This window comes from Mercurialis annua, linkage group LG1-X (assembly GCF_937616625.2).
Source record: "Mercurialis annua linkage group LG1-X, ddMerAnnu1.2, whole genome shotgun sequence".
In the NCBI taxonomy this organism is placed as follows: domain Eukaryota; kingdom Viridiplantae; phylum Streptophyta; class Magnoliopsida; order Malpighiales; family Euphorbiaceae; genus Mercurialis; species Mercurialis annua.
Window position 1 is genome coordinate 53,988,178 of NC_065570.1, and position 24,406 is coordinate 54,012,583.

Here is a 24,406-nt window from a genome sequence, read left to right on the forward strand (position 1 = left end):
ATCCAGACTAAATAAGGAATTAATTTATGTTATATTATTTTTATAGATTTTGGTTGTTGAGTGACACTTTGTTTATTCTTTCTTTTTCAAGGGAAAAAAACAAATCTTTAGGCAGTATACTTTGGATAGATAGGTCGGTTCACCCAGAACTAAGTTCATTACAACCATCCAAATTAAATAATTAAAAAGGAGCTAAGTAGAGTAATGGGAATATGGTCTGCCCTACATATTACCAAATCCTATAATCTTAAAGATTCGAATTGAATTCTCTTCATGTCTTTTATGTCTATACGGAACATATTATATAAATTTATCGAATTAATTTTAACAATATTTTGAGGTCTCAATTAATCTATGCTAGTTAGGGTTTCCAGTTTCTCGGTTGTTCAGCTAATTATATTTTTTTATGCATTTGTTGTTATTTTATCTTCAATTTATTTTCTTTATAAGGATTTTTCTGTTTTTTTCCTTTCAATAATTAGTTTTTATTAAAAAGTGGGACTTCATTTGGTTAGCTGCATACAATGTTCTCCCTTTATAATCCATATTTTGTCTAGTACCTAAAAAGTATATGATTTTTCTCACCATTATGAAAAAATTAAAAAAGAAAAAGTTCAAAAATGTAATTCATATTTATTTTTTTGTGCTTCACATGTAATCATGAGAGAGATATTCGTACTTATAATGAGTCACAAAAGTTGTTTGCAACTTGAAGGTTTAATAATTGATTTTTGTTGCTGAGAAATTAATTAATTACGAAGTTTTAATTTCAAGCATTTAAATTGAAATTAAGTTTTTGTTTTACGAATTGTTGTACTTTTTTCTAAATCATCAAATCTCATTAAATCCAATATAAAACAGTTTCATTTATAAGAAATTCGAAATAATTCGAATACTAAATCCGATGACCTGGCATGAAACAGACAACATGCTGCCTAATTCGCAGATCTTACTTACAAAAATAAAAATAAATTATTAATTTTTTACTGAAATAGTGCAGTCTTCGATCACTCTTAAATCAAACTTCTTCAATCACGCACAAACTCACAGCATTTCATTCAATCACCGCTTGATAACTCTTTTATAAAAAAAAGACAGTAAAACTTTCACAGAGAAAAAACAACAAACTTTTTATATAAAAAAAACAAAATAAAACATTTAGAAAAAAACAAACAATGAAAAATAAATAAAACTAATATAGCTCATAAACGATTCTATTTTGTTGTTGAAAGATTTCAATATATCTTCGCTACTTGGTAATTGAATTGCGCTTCTTTGATAGATTTTAATCCATCAAGAAAAAATGAAAAAAATTGATATTGGTTATATTCTATGAAATTAAAATAATATAAAAAAAAAATGACAACCGTCAATAAAAAAATTAAAATATTAACGACAATTGGAGAAGAAAACTCTTAACGGTTAGAGTTTATATTATAAATTGAAAAGATAAAATTATCATAATACGTGGCATGAAATGATACATAGTGGTTGAACAAAAAGCAGCCAGTAGTTTTAACGTGGAACATGAGAATACCATCCATTTACTCTGTTTCATGATAGTATTTGATTCATAGTATTTTATGATAAGATCTCGTTGTCGCTAGGAGCGTTTCAAAACCGAACCGAACTCAAATATTAAATTAAATTATAAAAGATATCAAAAGAGTGTACAAATATTCGGTTTTGCAATTTTTGATACTGTTTAGATAATTTTGAAAACTAAAATAAGTTGATTGAAAAGTTGAAGAAACTATAAAAAGAATTAAAAATATTTTTTTTTTAAATGTCTGCTTCATAATTATTTAAAAATAAATATAAGTTACGTTATAAATATAGTATCTTTTCTAATATAAAATTTTATATGTAATAAATATTTTATTTCTAGAAAATTTAATATCTAATTTTTTAAAATATAGAACTCTTCATATTAAATACATGTAATAATTGATATTATAGATTACAATATTAATGGATCATTGTCTTTCAATATTTTAAATTAAATTACATTTATAATTTTATTTATTTTATTTAAACACTATTCATAATCTTAAATTTAGTTTTTATTTCTTATAGTAACAAATAAATTGATAAATTATATTCAATAGACAAATATACTAATATTTATATTTAAAATTATAGACAAATATACTAATATTTATATTTAAAATTTACTTAGGCCATATTTTTTAAGGCTTAAGTTAATATAAATTCTAAAAGTATATATAAAAAAAAGAAAAAATTAATTTTTTTAACTGGACCAAATCAAACCAATCAAATATTTTGGTTTGGTTAAGTTTCAGGTTGAGCTATAGTTTGGTTCAACTGGTTTGAGAGTTTTAACAAATTTCAGTTTAATCGAGTTTGATTCGATTCAACCAATTCATAAAAATGCTTCTCATTACTTGTAATATTAAAGTTTCATATTTAAATCAAAATGAGTCAAAATTTTAAAACTAAAATTAAATAAAATAAAAATTAATAACTATATAATTTAAAATTGGACCACTGTTATCTGCATGAAAAAATAATTTCGAAATAAGAAAATTGTACTTTCTTCGTTTTATTTAAGAAGCAATTACATGCAATTTCAAAAGATATATTTTAAAAAAAAAGATAAAAAAATTTATTTTTATTCTACTCTTGTTAATAACTTTAAAGTTTATTTAGTAATTAATTACACGTGAATTGTATAAAACATTAAGATAAAGAAAAAAAGAAGATATTTAAACTAAAAATTAAACAATATAAAATAAACTTCTTAATGAAACGTTATGAAAGAAAGTGTTTATTATAGGGTTATTTGCAAAAAAAGGAATCACATTTTTCATCTCTATAGTGATTTAAATATGTATTTTAAAATGTGACACAAAAAGGCTATTTTTTTAATTTTTTATTAAAATCACTCTACGTCATTTGGTGAAGGAAAACAATATTACATTATGCAATAGTAAATTTAACAAGCATGTAATACAGGAGTATTATATTTTAAGTAATGTGTATAATTGATATAAAAATAAAAAGTGAAAAGTTTAGATACAAACTATCCTTTATTAAAAAGGAGGACGTAGGGATAATAGACATTCAAGATATCCAAACTATCAGAATATATCATTTTAGTTATCAAACTTTTGTTTTTTCATTTTAACTACTAAACTTTAATTTCTTTTTAATTTAAAATTGCACCCCAATTTTTAATTGCACCCAAACACAAATTTTAGTTTAAATACAAATTAATTTTTCCATTTTAGTTGTCAAACTTTAATTGCACCCAAATTTAACTTGTTTTTCTTTTGCATTGATTGGCCGAAAAACCCCTTATTGAATTAAAATTATGCATAAATGATAAGTTATTATGAAAATACAAGTAAAAAACGATTGCCAAGTGTTAAAATTCGGATGCCACGTCATCATTTCAGCCTAAATTTTTTTGTTGAAATTATTTTAAAATTTAAAATAAAAAAATAAAATTCAGTTATCAAACTAAAATATAGCAATAGTTTAATTAGCTCGTATTACCCGGACGAAGTAATATATAAGTTAGCTAGGTTATGCAAACATTTTCAGGGCCATACAACCTAAGTTAGAGAAAACTTGTAAATAGTTAGTTACACTTACAAGGGCCAAAAACCCATATTCTGAAGCCCAAATATTTTCTTTTTTATAAAGTATCATCAAATTTCATTTTTTCCCCCCGAACTTGATATAAAACAATATTATAAATAAAATAAAATAAAGCTCATAATATTAAAAAAAATTCTTTAAACTTGATAGTTTAATTATTTTTACCTTCTGAAATATAGTAGCGTAAAATAATTAGAGAACTATGTACTAATTGGAATTGAAATGATAAAAGTTTAATTATAGGATTTTTCTTTAAAGTCATAAAATTAATTTTATTTGATTTTTTATATCAAAATCGAGAGGCAAAATAAACCTTTTGATAATAATATGGTTTGGAGTTTTTCCTCCCATTAAAATTTTAAAAAGATTTTGAAGAAGATTTATTAAATTTTAAAATTCATAAGTTCATACAATATAAATTTTTATTACTAGCTAGCTAATTGGCCTAGATCGTATATCAGGGAATTTCAACAAATGACTGATCGTTAAAGATCGTGTACATTAATCACTTACCAGATTATTTACATTAATCACTATCCATTAATTTATTGAAATTGAAGGGTGTTTGATTGTGAAGTGCTGAAGCTGAGCAGGTGTTGTATATTGACTAGCTACCTAGCTCATCTTTGAAAATCTGCTTCAATAATTCTTTTCTAGGAGTTGATAATTCTATTATTTTTTGGTACAATTACATTGGAATTTTCTCTAATTAATTAAGTAGTCTATCAACAGTTTTCATAACATGATGTATATTACATATAAATATAACTCTCAAAATAAAGTATAGAGTTTGTTAGCACATTGAATAAAATATCAGTACATATTAAATTGCAAAGTGGTTTAAATTAAGATTGTACACGGTTCAGAATAGTACATTAAGATTTTCGATATAAATATCTATTTAAAATTCAGAACCATACTAGTAATTATTTTGCCAGGAAACACTTAAATATTTTTTAATTTTGAATATTTATTATTTGGTTGTTAACTCGAATCTCTTGAACCTATACACTACACTGGTTTAAATGAGGAGTACTTTATTATATAAGAATTGATGAAAATTTGGGATTTAAGTTTTTTTTTTTTTGACGATCGGGATTTAAGTTAAACCTCCACAACACCATTATATCTGTTTACACCGGCCCAAATAATTACCGGATCGAACTTCATGTGGGCTTATCAGGGATTAAGGCCCAACGGAAAGCCTTTTTATTACTGCTTTTTCTGTTTTATAGGAATTTGTAGCTCATTAGGAGTGATTTTCTATTAGAGTTTTAGTCATAGTTAGATTAGGAGTCTCAATTATGAGGAGCTATAAATAGCGCAGAGCTTCATTATTTTTGGATCAACAAATCAATCAATCAAAAACCAAGCCCAGTGCTTTTTATCCCGCAATCTCCGGATTGTTTTAATTTAGGAGTAGTTTTCGGTATTAATCTCGCCTGAGTCCGTGACTCCCAGATTATTATCTTTTAGATCACGTGGTTAACAAACAAGCCCTGTGAATATCTGCATAGGTTCGTTAAAGTATCAAACCTCAAACCGATCCCGATTATAAATTCAAAGATTCGAGTCCGGAATATTTCCAGGCGAACATCTTTTGGCGACTCCACTGGGGACCAGTTTATGGTTAGCACAAAAACGGACTTTAAAGACGATTCCAGGCACGCTCGGTCTATACGCCGACAACAACGGAAGGAAGGTGACATAGTAGACGAATCAGATTCGGATAGAGCAGAAACCATGGCCAAGGACAAACAGGTGAACCAATCAAGCAAGGCGCCGAATACAACGGACGCCGAGGGGAGCCTACCTAAGGACAAGGTCGACGACGCGACCGATGACATGATGGACTACTCACGCCAGCTTCCTCCTTCTCGCCCTTCTTTATCACAGGCCGACTTCTCGGCCATGAGGGGCGAAATAGCGCAAGAGAACAAGCAAATGTTCGACGGTGCTATGCATCAGATGTCCGAAGTGATGAGGAACATCATGGCCGACCAAACGTCGGTCCAGAGGCAGATCCAAGGGAACTTAGATGGCCTCAACAAGGCAATGGAGAACCTAGGGCGATTATTCTCTGGGCAATCCGCGGCCGATCAAGGGTACAGAAGGGCCGAACAGAACCAAACACCGAGCCGTTTTGGTCAACCAGGTGGTTCGGCCGAACAACAACCCAACAAGATGGGGTATACATATGGTTCCGTTAAGCTCTTAAAAAGGAACGAGGCCGAGTTCTCAGGAAGGGCCGATCATCCGGGAGCAAGCTCGTCCAACCCACAAGGCGAGGCTAGACCACAAGGGGAAGCTACTGGAGCCAACACCCAGGAGCCCAACACGGGCGAGCGATCGTACTCCGAGGGAGGCGATCCAAGTATATACAATCAAGGGCAACTCGTGGACATGCTAGAAAGGCTCGGAGTGGACCTTCGACCTATGCCTCGCCCATCGTACATGAAACCGTATCCAGACTGGATCGACAAGTTATATCCTTTCCCAAGGGGGTATAAAGTGCCAGAGTTCAACTTGTTTTCGGGCGAGGAGAAGGGCCAGTCGACGGTTGAACATGTCGCCCGGTTTTCAGCCCAATGCGGCGAAGCAGCCGCTCACGATTTCTGGAAGCTCCGGCTTTTCGCCAGCTCTTTGACGAAAATGGCGTTCACGTGGTACTCTAGATTGTCGCCCAATTCGGTGGACACATGGAAGAATCTCGAAATCCTCTTCCATGAAGAGTTTTACAGAGCACCACCTGATGTCACCCTAGCTGACCTCGCCCGAATCTCACAGCTACCGAGTGAGTCGGCAGAGAAGTATATCGGCCGATTTAGAAATCTCAGGACTAGGTGCTCCACCAAAATGTCAGAGGCCGATTGCGTACCTATGGTGGTAAGAGGGATGAGTTTCGCCATGAGGGAACACTTCGAGGGCCACAGGTTTCGTGACTTGTTCGAGCTAACGAACAGGGTGACGAGCTACGAAAGACTCCTCCAGGAAAAAGAACAGAGGAGAGGCGCATCTAAAGGGACCTATTACAAAGACCAGCTTGACGTGGCCGTGGTGTCCGATAGCGAAGACAGTGGTTCCGAGGATGAAGTCAACATGGCCGAATATTTGGGAACGAAACCCCTGGAATGTTCGGCCTTGCGAAAGCCTGGCTTTGTTAAAAGGAATAAGACCGCAGTAGTACAAAAAGAGTATTCATTCGACCTGACTAAGGCCGACGACATATTCGATGCCCTGTTAAAGGATGGGCAGATTGCCCTAAGCGAAGGTCATACGATCCCACCGTCGGAAGAGCTAGTCGGTAAGGATTATTGCAAGTACCATAATTCCTGGAGGCACAGCACGAACAACTGCGTAGACTTCAGAAACGTGGTTCAGAAGGCGATTAACGAAGGGAAACTCTTGTTCACAACAAAGAAAGAGGCCGATGCCAAATACGTGTCTATCAACACAGTTCGGCCTCACTTTGATAGCTACCTAGAGCAAGGGCAGATACGGAGTAAGTGGAATCCAAGAAGACCCAAGCCGAGAGTAGAGACCGACGGTTCTAAGTGGCGAGGAGAAAAAAGGCAACCTCAGCAACAGAAGAGGAAGCGATATAACTCGCCTGCTGCAGATATGACGTGCCCATCATGCAGTACGTGTTTTAAAGTCAAGGGAAGCGATAACACGAGGAAGCATCCCAAGACCTTTAAACCAAAATCGCCCACAGAACAGTGGCAGAGGCATGAGCCGCAACGGAGGCCTGCCACTAATGTCTTCAAGAGGATATTTCGGCCAACGGAGGAGACCCCTCGTATGACGAAAACCCAGAAGAGGCGAATGCAAAGGCTGCGACAAGAGTCGCGGGCGAATCACGGGGCAGATTCGGCTCTCAGAGAGCAACACGGAAGTAGGCCAATAACCAAGAGACTGGGGGCAAGGAACCAGGCCGACGCGGACGCTAAATCACCTGATAGGCGAAATGCCAAGGTAAGGAAGGTATGGATGCCGAAGATCGAAAAACAAACGGCCGATGTGTCTGCTGCGGCGGTAGTTCACAAGGATGATGAAGATTCCAGCGGCCGACCGTCCTACAAGGACGTACTGGTATCGCACCACGATGGCCAGCTTAAAGCGAGATTGCCCAAAGAACGCGAAGTCGTAGTCTCGCACAAGAAGGGTGTGTTGAAAGCATGGGTCCCGGTGATAAGGGACGAATACGGAGTGAAAGTGGTCACGCTCCCCAACTCCCACAGAAGTAAGCCGGGACAAAAGGCAACGTTGGAAGGCGATGTAATCGTACCGGAAGGAGATAGCGCCGACGATACCGCGGTAGTATCTCTTAGCAAACCTCCAGCGAGGATGACTAGGCACATTCGGCCGCTGTATATTAAGGCCGATTTGAATGGGGTATCGATTAACAGAGTCCTCATCGACAACGGGGCTGGCGTCAACATACTGCCGGCGAAGATGCTCAAAAAACTGGGTATAACACGGGATCAGCTGGACCCGACCGACGTTTACATGACTGACTTCGCAGGGGGCGAGACGCCGGCCGAGGGGTACATCACCCTCAGAATCAAGGTAGGGCGAGTGGAAACCGAAGAAGGGTTTTTCGTGGTCAACGCCCGGAGCAACTACAACATTTTACTCGGCCGCGATTGGATACACTCTAACATGTGTATACCATCGACCATGCATCAAATGCTCTTTATATGGCGAGATGACGGCGGGGCAGAAGTTGTTCAGGGCGATCCCAACCCCTTCGGCGAGGACCACAATGTGCTTGAAGCACGGTTATATGATGAGGAAGTGCGCAACATACAATCCCTCAGTTCAAAAGGAGAGACGAACGTCCCTCGCCTGCGTGTTAACACAGATCGGCCAGTATCAGTGACCCTTGGGGGCAAAGGCCGATCCACCATCCTCAGAGATTCAAAATGATAGCACGACATAAAAAATTGAGGGAGAAAATTAGACAGTTAACCTCGCTGTACGATATTGATTCGGCCGAGTGCATCTATGAGGACCAGGAGCAAGACCCAACAGGATCGCTGCGGATTGGGGACATACGATTGGCAACCGGGAAGTTAGAAGATGATCCCGCCCAAGTACAGGACGATCTCTTCGAAATCAATCTGGGGACAGGTGAATCGCCTAAACCCATATACATCAACGCAGGACTGGACGAAGGATTTAGAGAGCAACTGATCGCCCTACTCATTGAGTTCCGCGACTGTTTTGCCTGGTCGTACGAGGAAATGCCGGGCCTTGATCCTGATATCGCCGAACATAAGCTTCCATTAAAGAGTGGATTTCGGCCATTTAGGCAACCTCCCCGGCGAATGTCCAGGGAAGTGGATATTCTCATACAAGATGAGATTAAGCGGCTGGAAGATGCCAAGTTTATTCGGGAAGCCCAATACACCGAATGGCTTTCTAACATCGTACCAGTAATGAAGAAAAACGGGAAGCTACGAGTATGCGTTGATTTTCGGAACCTAAACCTGGCCACACCCAAGGACGAATACCCAATGCCCGTGGCCGATATGCTGATTGACAGGGCAGGTGGACACACGATACTCAGTTTCCTCGATGCTCACTCTGGGTACAACCAAGTTCCAATCAGCAAGGAGGACATCTCCAAAACGGCTTTTAGATGCCCCGGGCCGATCGGAGCGCACGAATGGGTCGTGATGCCCTTTGGCTTGAAAAACGCAGGGGCGACATATCAGAGGGCGATGAACAAGATGATCAGAGGCCTTGAATGCCTTGAGGTCTATATCGACGATGTCGTAATCAAGTCAAATACAGGCGGAGTTCATCTTGCCGATCTCCGGAAGGGTTTCGAGCGTATACGACACAATGGGTTAAAAATGAACCCTCTGAAATGCGCGTTCGGCGTTTCGGCTGGAAACTTCTTGGGTTTCTTGGTTCACCAGCGGGGAGTAGAAATAGACAACAAAGCCAAGGCGATTATAAATGCTGAACCACCCAAAACCAAGAAGCAGCTCCAGAGGCTCATCGGTCAAATCAATTTTTTAAACAAGAAGCAGCTCCAGAGGCTCATCGGTCAAATCAATTTTTTAAAGATTCATAGCAAACACAGCAGGCCGACTTCGCAGCTGGAGTGTTTTGCTGAGGGGAAAAGAAACCGATGATTCGATGATTTGAAAGGTTACTTGGCGAAACCTCCGGTTATGACCCCTCCAAAGCCGAATAAGCCGTTGTTACTATACCTATCGGCGAGGACCACAATGTGCATTATTTCGTATCGGACCAATTACGGACCGATAATATGAGAATAATCAGACATTGAAGTAATGCAAGGTGTAAATTTGCGGCTCTCTGGCCGAATAAACATTGATTACTGATAAAAAGTCAAACAAGATACGGCCACCCGACCGATCAAATGGTACTAAAATTCGGAGCCATTACAAAATGCACAAAGCAACAGAATTGTTCTGGACTTATAAAAATTTAAAAGCTAAAAATTGTTCTGAACTTGTACAAATTTAAAAATGGCGGAAACAAGCGCCCAGTTCGCTACGAACTTGATTGAACTCGGTCATCGCCGTATCATACTTCGGCTTCATTTTTGAAAGATCTCCCTTGAGCAGATTCTGACGCTTCTTCACCTCTATCCCTTCGGCCATCTCCTTGTCCATGGAAACCTCGAGATCGCCGATGCTTTGTTGTTCAGAACGTAACTCATGCTGCATCAGAGCGATTTTCTCTTCCAGCTCCTTGACACGCGATCGGCGGCCTTGAAGGGTGGTGACAGCAGTCTTAACACTGGCCTTCAAGGAGTCCAGTTTTTCCCTTGACTCAAGCTCCCGCCGAACCAGCTCACCATGCTCAGACTGAATCAAGACCGACTCGTTATACATCCTCTGAAAAGCCTCCAGGGAAGCCGAGAGCCTCGCTGCAGCCGAACAAGCATCTGGCGTTAAAATTTTAACAGGGGCCTCGGCCAGAGCAGCTGTCGCCTTCCTCAGCTTTTCAACGTTCTGGGGAGATTTGAAAAGCTGGATGCCTTCGTTCTTCATACGGGCCATCACGGCGAGATAACCTTCCCAGTTCGGGACTTGAACGATCATCTCAGCCACCGGCTCGGTTTCAGGAACGGGAAGAGGCTCTTCGTTGTCACTATCCGAGTCCAGAAAAGCCGCCGCCTTGGTCGCCACATCAGTGATGTGGGGTGGAGAGTCTGGAATCTGCCAAGTTCGTCCACAATAAAAATTAGCTAATAGGGGCATTGTTAAGGCAATAATAAACGAATCCAGGGTACCTTAGTTTTTTCAGCAAGGCGTGCTGGAAGGTTAGCCAGTGAAGAGCTCAGAGGCGAATGCAGCGTGGGCAACGGAGAAAAAGTCAGCATTTGGGAGACGGTAGGAGTCTCGTCAGTTTTGGTCGAAGGCGACGGATGGACCGAACGACCTTCATCACCAGTCTGCTCATCCGCAGTTTCAGTATCGCCCCTAGACGATGAGTGCGCGCTAGAAGGTTGCGTAGGGGGAACTGCATTGGGGGATGGGTCGAACATCCGAGACCCAGATGTCTCTTTCCTCGCCTTCTTCATCTTTGGCTCTTTCTTGGACGATTTCTTGCTAGCGGGGCGTTTCGCCCTTGTTTTTTTCGGCTCGGTGGCTTCTTCGCCGTCAGTATCAAACACGTCGCCCTTGTTCCACTTCGGGACGCCCACTGAAAGAAAACATAGTTAGAAAAGCGAATTTGAGCAAATTATCAAAAGGACTCAATAAGGTTACCTGGTGTTCTATTATAACCGGTTTCGACCAGTTCGGCTATCGCTTCGGCATCAGAAGGGCACCTGATGCCTGTATAAGTCACACCTTCACTATTTACCTCAGGTTTATGTTTTTTCGCCCTTTTCTTAGGAAATTTAATGGGGTCAACGGTGGACATGTTGACTTTTGGTACTGGTGGGCTTTTATACTTAAACTTAGGGCGAATATGGGCGAGATAGAACTCATAGGAATACTTAGGCTCATAGTGTTCTTTCCAGACTTTTTTCATTTTTTCATCATATTTCAACCTAGTTTCTCGCCTATGTTTTTGCATTTTTAAGTTCATACCAGGGCGATCTAACGGGTCATACTTAAATTTATAGAAACGTTCAAACTTAGCTATTTCATAAAGGTGAAAGAGATTACCTTCGAATTGGGGGCGTTTTGGTGCCTGCAAAAGAAACAGATCGGCATGAGTAGGGTTTCGAGATAAAGGAGGTAATTGAAAATTATGAAGACTTAGTATTTCTTTGGGCGAGAGGTCGAAGAAAGACTCGATAACTGAAGCCCACCAGCTTTCATATTCTAAGGTACAGGAAGGGGAAATAGAAGGGCGAGAAATTTCAGAAATTGGGGGGAGATAAGCCCGGTTAAGGCGGAGAATAAATTGAAGGTCAGGATAATCTTCGATTGATGGTTTATAGGTCCCGCGGTTGTTGACGGAGATTAACAAAGGACAGGGAATTCCTTGACAATAGCCGAATTGGCGGGCGACATAGTTGGGGCAATAGGCTTCAATGCTGCTACGGTTATATTCTAAACCGGCGATAAGGTTTCGTGACTTTAGAGAACTGCCCCAGTATTGTCCCCCTAGTTTCACCCATGGATCGGCTTTAGCTTCATCTGTATCTTCACAATCCCAGGCGACGAAGAGCCATGAAGGGAGATACTTCAAGTTGAGGAGTGGGCAGAACAACGCCGAAGCTCTGACGGAGTTGGTAAAAACTTCCAACACGTCCAACACGTGAGGCAGGCGAGTACCAGCGGCGATTAATTGGTAGCCGCAAAGTTCGGCTTTGATCTGAGGGCCGACTTCAAAGAGCTCAGGGAAGTACAAGGCCAGCCACAATTGCAACACCCACAGGGGCCCACTTGGGCATTGAAAGGTTCTCTTTTCGCCGTGAGGGGCGATTTCATTCAGGCTTCGGTACAGATGGGCAAGCATGAACTCCCCAATGTTGCATTTCCGCCCTTCAGCAAGAGCAGCGGCCAGGGTGAAGCAGTCTGTGGTCACTCTGAAGGAGGAGGTACAGAGGACGAACTTGGCTATGAAGAAGGCGAGGAAGGCAATGTGTTCCTTCACCTCGGGCTTGTAATGTTCTTCGCCCATGAACAGTTTTATGAAGGGGCCGTAGCTTCGTTGAGCCTTTGTCAGTTTGAATGGGGGCAGTTCGGCGTCAAGATTGGGCGATATACGCTCGCCGATGATTGGAACGTTAAGAATGGCCGCCATGTCCAACAAAGTGACCGTCATCATGCCGAACTTAAAACAGAAGCAATGAACGGCGGTTGACCAGAAGAGAGAAGCGCCCATAATGTAGTGCTTCGCTATCGGCCTGCTTGCCTTGCAGAGGTTGATCATGTCGTAAAGACCTATGTCCTTCCATAGTTGGCCGAAGTGGGGTTTTAGTCTGGTGACCCATTCTTGGTATCCTTTGTGTTCGGTCGGCCAGTTTCGGAACATGGTGTTTACCCAGATTGAGGATTGATGAGGGAGTGAAAAGCGAGGTGGTACTTCTTCATGGAACGGGGTAGCAATATCGCACAGATGGCTGGGCGAGACAAGAATTGGACCGACGCATTCTTGATTGTCACTAGTTTTTATTATTACCTGAAAGTCGGTATTCGGAGCTGCAGCACGGATCTCAGTGATCTTATCGGTCACTTGGGAGGCGATGGTATCGTTGGGGGCAGCCATGATAACTGTAAATGGAGATTTCTCAGTTGGGCGAATGATTAAAAGAGGCGAATCAGAGACGAAAGAAGCTAGGGCGAAAACTTACCAGAAGAGACTTGGTGAATTGCTCGAGGTTGCTGAGGAGAGAGAAAGCTTGATAAATGCAGAGAGAGTAGGTGAGTGAAGAAATGAGATGGTATTTTTGTTAAATGACAAAATCAGAGGAAGCCGAAAGGTCGTGGGGCCAAAATGTGGCATCGTGGAGAACAGCTGGAGATGACGTGGCTTAAAGGGGGTACCGAAAGGTCAATAGATGCGCACCCCTTTAAGTTTTTTTTTTTTCGAATGACTTGGGCCTCAGTAGTGGGCTTGGAAGCGCTGAGAAGGGAGAACAAGCCCAAAAGATAAACATTTCAGACTTGTTGGGGGCATTGTTTACACCGGCCCAAATAATTACCGGATCGAACTTCATGTGGGCTTATCAGGGATTAAGGCCCAACGGAAAGCCTTTTTATTACTGCTTTTTCTGTTTTATAGGAATTTGTAGCTCATTAGGAGTGATTTTCTATTAGAGTTTTAGTCATAGTTAGATTAGGAGTCTCAATTATGAGGAGCTATAAATAGCGCAGAGCTTCATTATTTTTGGATCAACAAATCAATCAATCAAAAACCAAGCCCAGTGCTTTTTATCCCGCAATCTCCGGATTGTTTTAATTTAGGAGTAGTTTTCGGTATTAATCTCGCCTGAGTCCGTGACTCCCAGATTATTATCTTTTAGATCACGTGGTTAAGTGTTTTTAACCAAACAAGCCCTGTGAATATCTGCATAGGTTCGTTAAAGTATCAAACCTCAAACCGATCCCGATTATAAATTCAAAGATTCGAGTCCGGAATATTTCCAGGCGAACAATATCCAACCCATATTTGCAAGGATTAATTCCTAAAAAAATCACGAACTTTACACGAAGTTTCATTTTAATCATGACCTTTAAAAGTTGCCATTTAAAGGCACGAACTTTTATTTTGTTTCAAATCTATCATTTCAGTGTATTTTTATTGACTAAATTCTTCAATAAATCATTAATGAAACACCCAAATTATAAATCGACATTAAATCTTATTATCTTTTAGTTATAGTATATAGGATTAGGAATTTTTGGTTCGATAAAATACATCGGATTTTACTTTGGCGATAGATTTGAAACAAAATGAAAGTTCGTGCTTTTAAATGACAACTTTTAAAGTTCATGATTAAAATGAAACTTCATGTAAAATTCGTGATTTTTTTAGAAATTAACTCTATTTGTAATTGGAAAGTTCATTATATTTACATACTAGTAGTGAAGACAAAGAATTGAGCAAATCCCTATTACATTTACATGTTGATTTGGAGTATTATTTAATTAACGAAACTGTATACCAGACAAAAAAAAGTAGCACATGAATGAATGATTAAACAAAAGCATAGATTAGTTAATTATATTTTAGTTTCTCATTAGCTTTCACCCCACACTTCACAACTCTGCTACTGCTTAGCTTCTTGCTAAATTAAGAAAAGCTTCCTCTCCACACTTGTGGTTTCCTTGAGAATCAAAAACTATAAATTAAAACGAATCAATGGCTTTCTTATTTCACAAACATATCAAATCATGTTTTCTTCCGCAATGGAATTGAGTGCCCAACTAGCTTCGAACTCTCTTTATATCTTCTGTCTCTGCAATTTGATCATAATCTTCATCCTCGTCGCTGCTTCAAAATCCGAAGGCTCTAATGTCGACTACGATGAAGAAAGTCAAGTTCCTACCTCAAGAATACTTACTAATTATTCATCTGCTAGTCTTGCTAATCAGTCAATAACCAGTATGCATCATTGTGAGATTCAAGTATATGAAGATGTCAGCAAAGAACTAATTGCAGCAGAAGTACAGGAACCTATTTATTTAGAGAAACCTAATGGCGATGATGACGGTGACGATGAAGAAGAAGAAGAAGATGATGACGAATTTAGAAGGAAAATTGAAGAATTTATTGATAAAGTTAATATGAGATGGAGGGCTGAATTAAAGGGATTAGCACTGTGATATTCACTGCTATGTACATTATTAAATACTCCGTCGTTCTTTCAGATGAGCATTCTCATTGTCTATGAACTTCAACATCATTTTTGTATCTTTCATAATTGAAAGAAACTAATAATACTGTCATTTCATCTCCCACAAATTAACGGTTTAAATCGCAATTTACCCTTTATATTTACAAGTCATAGTCAATTAACATATATTTTGGATTTATGGTCAATTTAATTATAAATTTAACTTTTTTTTAATCAATTTGCCTTATTTTAGCATTAAAATTTATTTTTGGAAGTGAGTAACACGTGCTGAATCTTATGCAAATTTTGCAAATTTAGGACTAAATTGACCATTAAAAACTCAGATTTTGGAAAAGTTGCCATATCAACAACTCATTGGTCCAATTCAATTTCTTTCTTTTTTCAGTCTGATATAAAAATAGAAATTTTGGGCTTGTTATTGAACATCCTTAAAGATAGTAGGCTAAAAATAAACCACACTCGAGTACTCGTGTTGCAAATAAATCAAATTTTAGTGTTTTTCTTGCAATTACATCAAATCGTAAATGCCTCATTCCTCCAATTTTCTTTCTCACTTCTAAGAGTTTTTGTTCATTGTCAATAGATTCATATTTTTTAAAATAGAAATAGTTGCTTGTTTGGTGAAGTGTTGAAACCTACAAACTCAGTATTGGAGTGGGCGGTTAGTGCATTTTGTAATGACCACATTATAGTTCATAGTTGTAAGAAGTTGATGGATGCAGATGTGTGTTTAGACATTCACTATGTAAATAATACACATTGTAATTCATATAATGGCTGATCAATTAGTTTTTTTCCTATTTAATGATCTCTGTCTCTTTAAAAAAGTTACTCGATCTTGTTTATTTTTATTTCTATCAGGCTGTCTATTTATAGAGTGTTTTCTGTATAGGACTATTAACCACTGAAGAATCAATTACATCAATAAAATAATAAAATTATTCTTTATTTACGGTATGACTCACTAAATCATCGATATAGAATGTCTTGTTCTTTCAGTACCACCAGAACTAGTTTTTCCTAACCTCAAAAAGTCAGTCTAAAATAGCTAGGGGTGTGCATTCGGTTCAAACCGAACCGAACCGAACCGAATTTTGGTCTTTTTTAAAAACCGAACCGAACCGAAATTTTAGGAAAAGAAAAAAATTCAAACCGAACCGAACCGAACCAGTCGGTTCGGTCGGTTATTTCGGTTCGGTTCGGTTATTTCGGTTCGGTTTACATAGAAATCTGTCTGAAATATTTTTTAACTCAAAACCGAACCGAACCGACCAACCGAAATTTCTTTGAAATCTCAAACCGAACCGAACCGAATTTGTCGGTTCGGTTCGGTTTTTCGGTTTCGGTTCGGTTTTGCACACCCCTAAAAATAGCTGTATGTTTATGTCAATAATATATTCTTATTCAAAATTATAAAATCAACTGAAAATATAAATTTGTCTACTCTAAGTAGACATCACCACTAATGACTTTTAGGTATTTGATTGACCTATATACATGAAAAGCTCAATTTAATAAATCGGAGTACATCGCTTATAAGAATTCTAATAATTTTTTTATTATTAAGTGATCAAAACACACATATAATTTCTGAAGAAAAAAACGACACAATACCACCGTCAATACGGTTTCTCACACAAATCATACTGCCATAAAATATTATTCATACTCATAAATAAATTGTCCAAATTATAAATTGTTAGGCCACTGTTTTATTAAGTCCGTATAATCAAATGAAGAGGGACTAGGTTATAGTATGTGGAGATAAAGTGCGGGCTGGAATAAACGAGCTTTGATGGAAGCCCGTTCAATTCCTTAACCAGTATATTTAGCTAGGTCCCTTCCTTAATCTCATAAGAAAGTATTTTCTGATTTCTCCTAAATTTCAAAGAAAACATAAATACATAAAGAGAATAAGGCCATCTCCTGATTGAGATTAAAAGGAAGAGAAGATCATAACTTCAGCCAAATAGCGTTGAGGGATCAAGAACACATGGACGTTTCCAAATCAGGTTCTGTTTCTTGATTTAAATATTTAATTCAATTGTTTATATATTTTATACATAACGCATACCAATAATAAATTCTTCATTACTTAAAATAGAATAACCTCTTAGAATAATGGAGCCGATCCGGCTAACATGTGGTATCAGAGTATGGATGCGTGTGTTCTTCAAAACCGTTCTGATTTTTATTAAGTTAAAAAGAAGGGTTAATGTCAAAAAAAATCACGAACTTTACACGTTTTTTCATTTTAATCACGAAGTTTATTTTCATACACGAACTACCACTTTTTCCCAAATTCATATACGGTGCTGAGGTGGCACTCATTCATTGGTGTAAAATGACCTCCACCTCAGCGAACTACACCAATAGAGCCGCGACACCTCAGCACCGTGCATGAATTTGAGAAAAAGTGGTAGTTCGTGCATGAAAATGATAAAATTTAAAGTGCATGATTAAACTGAGAAAACGTGTAAATTTCGTGAATTTTTATAACATTATCCCTAAAAAGAAAATCAAAGAATTGAATATATTTAGATTTAAATTTGATGTATTGTTATTTATCCAATTTTTTAGCATATAAAGTTGTTAAGATTAATTAAATGAAGTTTTGGGATGATTTTAAATTATTTGATAAGTTTTGGTAGAATTTTGGCCTAATTATGGTTTAATGTAAGTTGGATTTTTTAATGGGATGGAAGAAATGTTACTGCGAAAAAATTTGAATTCCTTATCGCTGTACCCGCGAGCGAGTGGTACTCACGCGCTATAATCTTTTGCCATTCCATTTTCCACAAAATATGACCTTTTGGAAAAACTGTTGGGCCGAATCTACTGGAAAACTGAGCTTATCAGTTTCTTTTTTGTTTCGGTCTTGGGCATTTAAGTGCGATATGGCCCATTGGATATATAATACTTCCACAAAAGTTTTAGCAAACTCCATTTTTATCTTGCCTGGATTGGGTTTCTTTGTTTGGACTTTGCCCCTGAACATAATCAATATATTAATATTTCACCATAAATATACTTGTTATAAATAAATTATTTTTTCATCCCAAATTGATAGGATTGATTTTTTCATGTTGAGTATCATAAAATTTATAGGTTGATTCCCCTATTTCTGAAATTGCTTGATAAAATAAATGTTAATATTCCATAAATTAATAATTCTAATAATTAATAGAAAATCGAGAGAACCAACTTCGTCTCACGTCGGATAATTAATAATTCTATTATTTAATAATTAATAAATTTAAAATATAGTATGTATGCATATCAATTATTAGAGAGATTTTTTTCTAAAGAAATATATATATTTACATATAAATATAATAGATTAATTTGAATTTATATATGAGAGATAAACGTGTACCACTACTGCATATCAGCTTTTTTTGCGACGAAAAATTTCGTCGCAATTCAATCATATTCCGTCGCAAATACACTGTTGCGACGAATTTGCGACGGAATTAGTCCGTCGCAAAATGTCTGGTCGCTAAAATATTAGCGACCAAGGTGTCGCAAATATGGCGACGGCCAGCCCGTCGCCATATCCAAACACACCGTCGCCAATGTCGTCTCCCAAAAAATGAAAAGGGAGACGTATTGGCGACGGATTGAAATATTTTGCGACGGATGTTATCCGTCGCAAACTATATATGTTTTGCGACGGAAGCATTGCCGTCGCAAAATGATGCAAGTTTGCGACGGATATGTGTCCGTCGCAAACTTGCATCATTTGCGACGGATATGCTTCCGTCGCGAAATGGAAATATTTGCGACGGAAAATCTTCCGTCGCAAAACACGTCGCAATTTGGACAGAAATTTTCTATTTTTCGTCCGTTTCCCTATTCAATTCACGACGATTATAATCTGTAAAATCTATTATTTGCAACTCTCAGTAAAACTCAATTTCCAAAAACGAACGATTTCATATAAAAACATGTTATATTTTACATATCGTAAGAAAATGTATAAAATAAGAAAACACAAAATGTATAAAGTGACAAAATATAAAATGTCAGAAATACAAACATGACACTACAAAGTCGGAGTGTCGTCATTGTCTGAAGGACCTGGGGGTGGGCGATACTGCGGAGGAAGAGTCTGCATCATCTTCGCCATCTCGGCCTGAATAATCTCGACCATCCTCTCATTGGTTCTCGCCTGCTGGGCACGTAGATCCTCCACCTCAGTGGTAATCTGGCGCAGTCCATCCTGGATCCCTGCCTGCACACGCCGCTCGATCTCCTCCTCAGTTCGCTGTGACTGTGTGGACCTGGTCCTCGCCCTACTAGACGTCGTCGTATCCACGTACGCACTAGTCGCTGAACCTAACCCGTAGACACGCCGCTTCTTGTTGACGCCCTCGATATCCAGAAATAGCTGGGTCTCGTCGACTTCCGCTGTGCTAGAAGAACCACCATCTCCGGTCGGCGGCTGCGATGCAGCAGCAAGTCTTTGAGCAATTGCATCCTACAAAAAGATTGAAAAACATATCACATAACGGCTAATTAAAAAGTATAACATATGAAATGTAAGTATAAATCCTAACGGAAATTCGGCAGCATTTCCTCTATAATTTGATCAACACCCATTTTTCAGGGATATCCTGCAAACATATAGATTTCATATACAACCCACCGGCTGTTAACACACCTAATCTAACATTACAATTTAAATTAAAACACATTTTACACTAATTTAATCTAACACTTGAGTAAAGTAAAACAACTACTAAAATTATATAGGTTTATGACTTACACTCATGTCTTGGGCCCTCTTGTCTACCATGACACCCTTATCAGCTTTCATGGAGTGCATCCGAGTATACAGCTCCGTTGCGGTAGGCTTGCGGCCGAGCTCTTCAGCCTAAAAGAAAAATATTATAGCTTGTTAGTTCATCAGAAAATCAGAAAATAAAAGATAGTTGTAAATAAAAAAGAATTCTAGAAACAAACCAACACATCCATATGTCGGATGGCGGAACGGGATCATCCAGCTTCTTAATTTTAGCAAAATTCGTTGGCATCTTGTTGTCCTCCGCGAGCAGCTCCTGTATCAATCCGCATACGTCGTCAACTAAAGCTACTGAACCCTTATGTCGACACTTGATCTCCATCACTTTAGCAGATGCAGAAAATGGAGAGTGTCTGCTATTCCCAGGCCATATGTCTTCTTCAGCCGCACGCATCATATCATAAAATTTTTGAGCTTCAGCATTCGGGAGCTCATCTTCAGGAAACGTTATTTCTGGACCGGCCGCATCAAGAATCATTCTTTAAGCGAAACTGAACTCATCTTGCCCCTCATTTTCATAGTCGAACTCAACATCCTGCTCTGGTAACTGTGCAAGGGGAGGGGGGGTTCAAAACGCTCCCCTCGACATGAAAAACCCATACTTGGTAACCTTTCACGAACCCATTCTTCAATAGATGGAATTCCACCTCATCGACATCCCGATAGCTTGTATTTCGACAACCTCTCTTAGGGCAGGGGCATTTTATCTGTACTCCACTCATACAAGCCGGATGCCGTAATGCAAACCGGACAAACTCCTTCACATGCTCCTTATACCCTGTGGTTAGCAGCCCGTTTGTGTGGCTCCTGTACATCCAACTGCGGTTTGTCTCCATTTCTGTAGCGCGGATAATTAGAGGTGGGGTTTTCACTCGAGATAAGCAAAGTCAATGTAATTGACTGCTGAAAAGGTAGGGCCCTATCCCATTCGCGAAACAGGCGCCCCGTAACTCGGCCACGATATATGCCTAGCAACGGAGAAAAATATTCGGCAGCCTTCCGGCGTCGTTCTCCTTTAGTGCGATATTTAGTATATGTGTTGTAACGCTAATGTCACGACCCATTTTCATGAATCGCAACCGGCGCTAGGGTATGGGTGATGTAGTACCGAAACCCGTAGCTAGCCTTCCATATATCACATAAACACATAAACCTGCAGAAAACCAATGCTCGGGGGCAACCGAGACTTCAGCCTAAAACTAACAGTTATAATATTCAACAGTTTATATAACATGCTTATTCAATCCCGAGCCTAAAATAGGTTTATCATCAACCAATGTAAATAATATAACATGCCAAAGCAATAAAACCAGTCGAACCAATCCGACAAAAATATAATAATAATAAAGACGTCTAGTTACTACTGCGGTCTAAGAATAAAACAGTTTATAGTTTTATTAAAAATAAAAGAAACCTCCGAGGAAAAGTAAATGCGGAGATCACCAGACTCTCTCAGATCATAACCCTGGGGAAAATTGGGAAAACAACGGGGTCAGATATACTGAGATGAGTTTATACCACTATCTACATTTAATAAGTGGAAACCCTTTGAAACCGTTTAAAACGTTTAAATACGATATTACGAATAATAGTTGGAACCCTAATCCACAATTCTAAATAATAAACATAATCCAATAGGTCTGGTCCCGAGAGCTGAGCTACACCGAGTTACCACTGACCACACTTATTCCAGAGTCCCGAGAGCTGAGCTACACCGAGTTACTCTACTTGGTCCCGAGAGCTATGCTCACACCGAGTTACCACATTACCATAATTACCTTTCCCAGATCATTACCGGTGCGCACGCAGTCCTAATGATGCCCATTAGGTAGCATGTTCCAACTAGAAGTCATAATATAAAAACAGTTCGAAATATACGTACAATATATATATTTAATATTAAAATAACAATTTACTTAATAAAGCGGTAAATAGTAAGCACAAACTCACTGCTTGCTTGTCCACGTGAAACTTGGCAAACAGCTAACCCTGCGTAGACTCCGAAGCACGAGCAGTGGACGGGTCTAAAACATATATAAGTCAAAATCCGAACAATCCCTAACTCTAAGAATACTAAACTCCACATAGGATTAGCATCTTGAACACAACTAAAGTACAACCCAAGTAAGATAAACATCCATGTACCAAACAAACCAAAGAATTCATATCATTCACTTTAAACAATTTAGGCAAGTTAGCTTAGATGAGTTCTTATCCTTAAAAGCAAAACAGACATCCTTTCCATAACTTAAATAGTTCTTTAAAACCAAAGAGTTTTCCAAAGTAGTGTGTTAGCCTTAACTGCAGTATAGCTCAACACAACAAGTCGGGCGACCCAAGTCTATCCCGACCCAACCATAAGCCAAAGTGAAAACCAGAGTTTAAAACCAATCCTTAAATAAAACCAAAGTCATTTGAAAGTAAGAACTCAATCCCTAGCTTAACAATGCCAACCTTAAAAGCAATAAGCCACATAGCTTGCCAACACTTGGCAAGTTTCACCCAAAGTATACATCACTTAAAAATGTCACCTTAAATGAAATCAATTGGATTTAAACACCTTTTAAAGGTTTAAACTTAAATCTGAAATATTAACTTATACATAACACCTTTGTAAAATTGACCATGACTTATATACCATTTCAACCATCGATTACCAAACAACATATGATAAAACTAACATTTTATAAATGTCCAAAATAGTTTATAAAACGTATTTACATCCATTAACAAGTTGATCAAAACCAATATTAAGGCAAAGCACTCAAATAATCAAATTTGGCAATTTGCCGAAAATTGCCTAAAATAGCCAAACGATTCAAAACCAACAATCGATGAACCAAAGTATGTTACTACTGATTTAAAAACATCAAAACATCATATATAAAATATTAGATCAGTAGGTATAGCATTTGAAAACCAATTTGCAATCGTAGCGTTTAACTTCCGTAAAATTGTCAATTTCGCAAATCGTAGAGATTTTTACAACATAGATCAAACCCAAATCTCACTTCAAGGTCCTAACTCATAAGATCATTAGCTATTGTAGTATAACCACATAATATCCCAATAACTCAGATTCAACACTATAACAAATCACTAAACGAATCAATTTCATACAAAACTAGAATTAGCCAATTCGTTGTTTAAATCATGCAAATCCAATTCCAATCATGATACATCATATTATAATCATATTAAACTCCATTTAAAACATAATATTCAAATCATAAATCTCAGACCATTAATCATAAAGTTCCAAACTCCAAAACACCCTAAATCATGCAATTCTACGCAAAACACAAGACAACGATTCACCAATACATAAGAGATGGAAATAATTACCTTAGAATGGAGAATAACAAGATTATATAAGTATTAAACCCTAGGTAAGGGTCTGGACCAGAAGCAACAAGAGTCACAATCACACCAACGAAGAACACCACAAGCAAAGCGCGTAGAAATCGCAAAACGGATAAACAATCACCAATCAATTGTTAAAAACCATCAAGGATCATAAAGGAATGCTAAAAATAGGGTTTATCTGAGTGTAGGGTCGCATTAGGTCTGATAGGATGAAAAAGGGTTGAAAGAATCGAGTTAAGGAGCTATTTATAACAAAACAGCGAACCCTACAGTGCCGCGTCGCGCCCGTGATGGTGTATTACGACCGTGATGCTCCTGTCACGCCCGTGATACACCCCCTGCTTCCAAAATTATTGATTTTCTGGGCCTTAAGCCCAAGGTCGATCCACACGGCCCGAACCACACTCAAAATAAGCCCAAACATCGAAATAACTATTGTGCAACCTAAACCAAAGTTCCAAGGAACTAAACCACCAAACATTAACCCAAAACACATTGAAAAACTCATCGTAACAAGCCGAAAAAATACGGGGTGTTACAGCTAATTATATATTCCACGAGGAATAAGCGTTACAAAACATATACTATACATCCACCAGGAGAACAAACGCTAGAAAACAACCGAATATTTTTCTACCGCTACTAGACATATATGGTTTTTCGTGATCGAGTTACGGAAGCACCAGTTTTGCGAACTGTACAAACTGTACAATCCCGTGTTGTTCAATCTCTTGAACACACGAGACGGGAACTCTATGGCTAGGTTTACGATTTTATTCGGTGGGAATAAAATCGAGGTTTATTTAGGT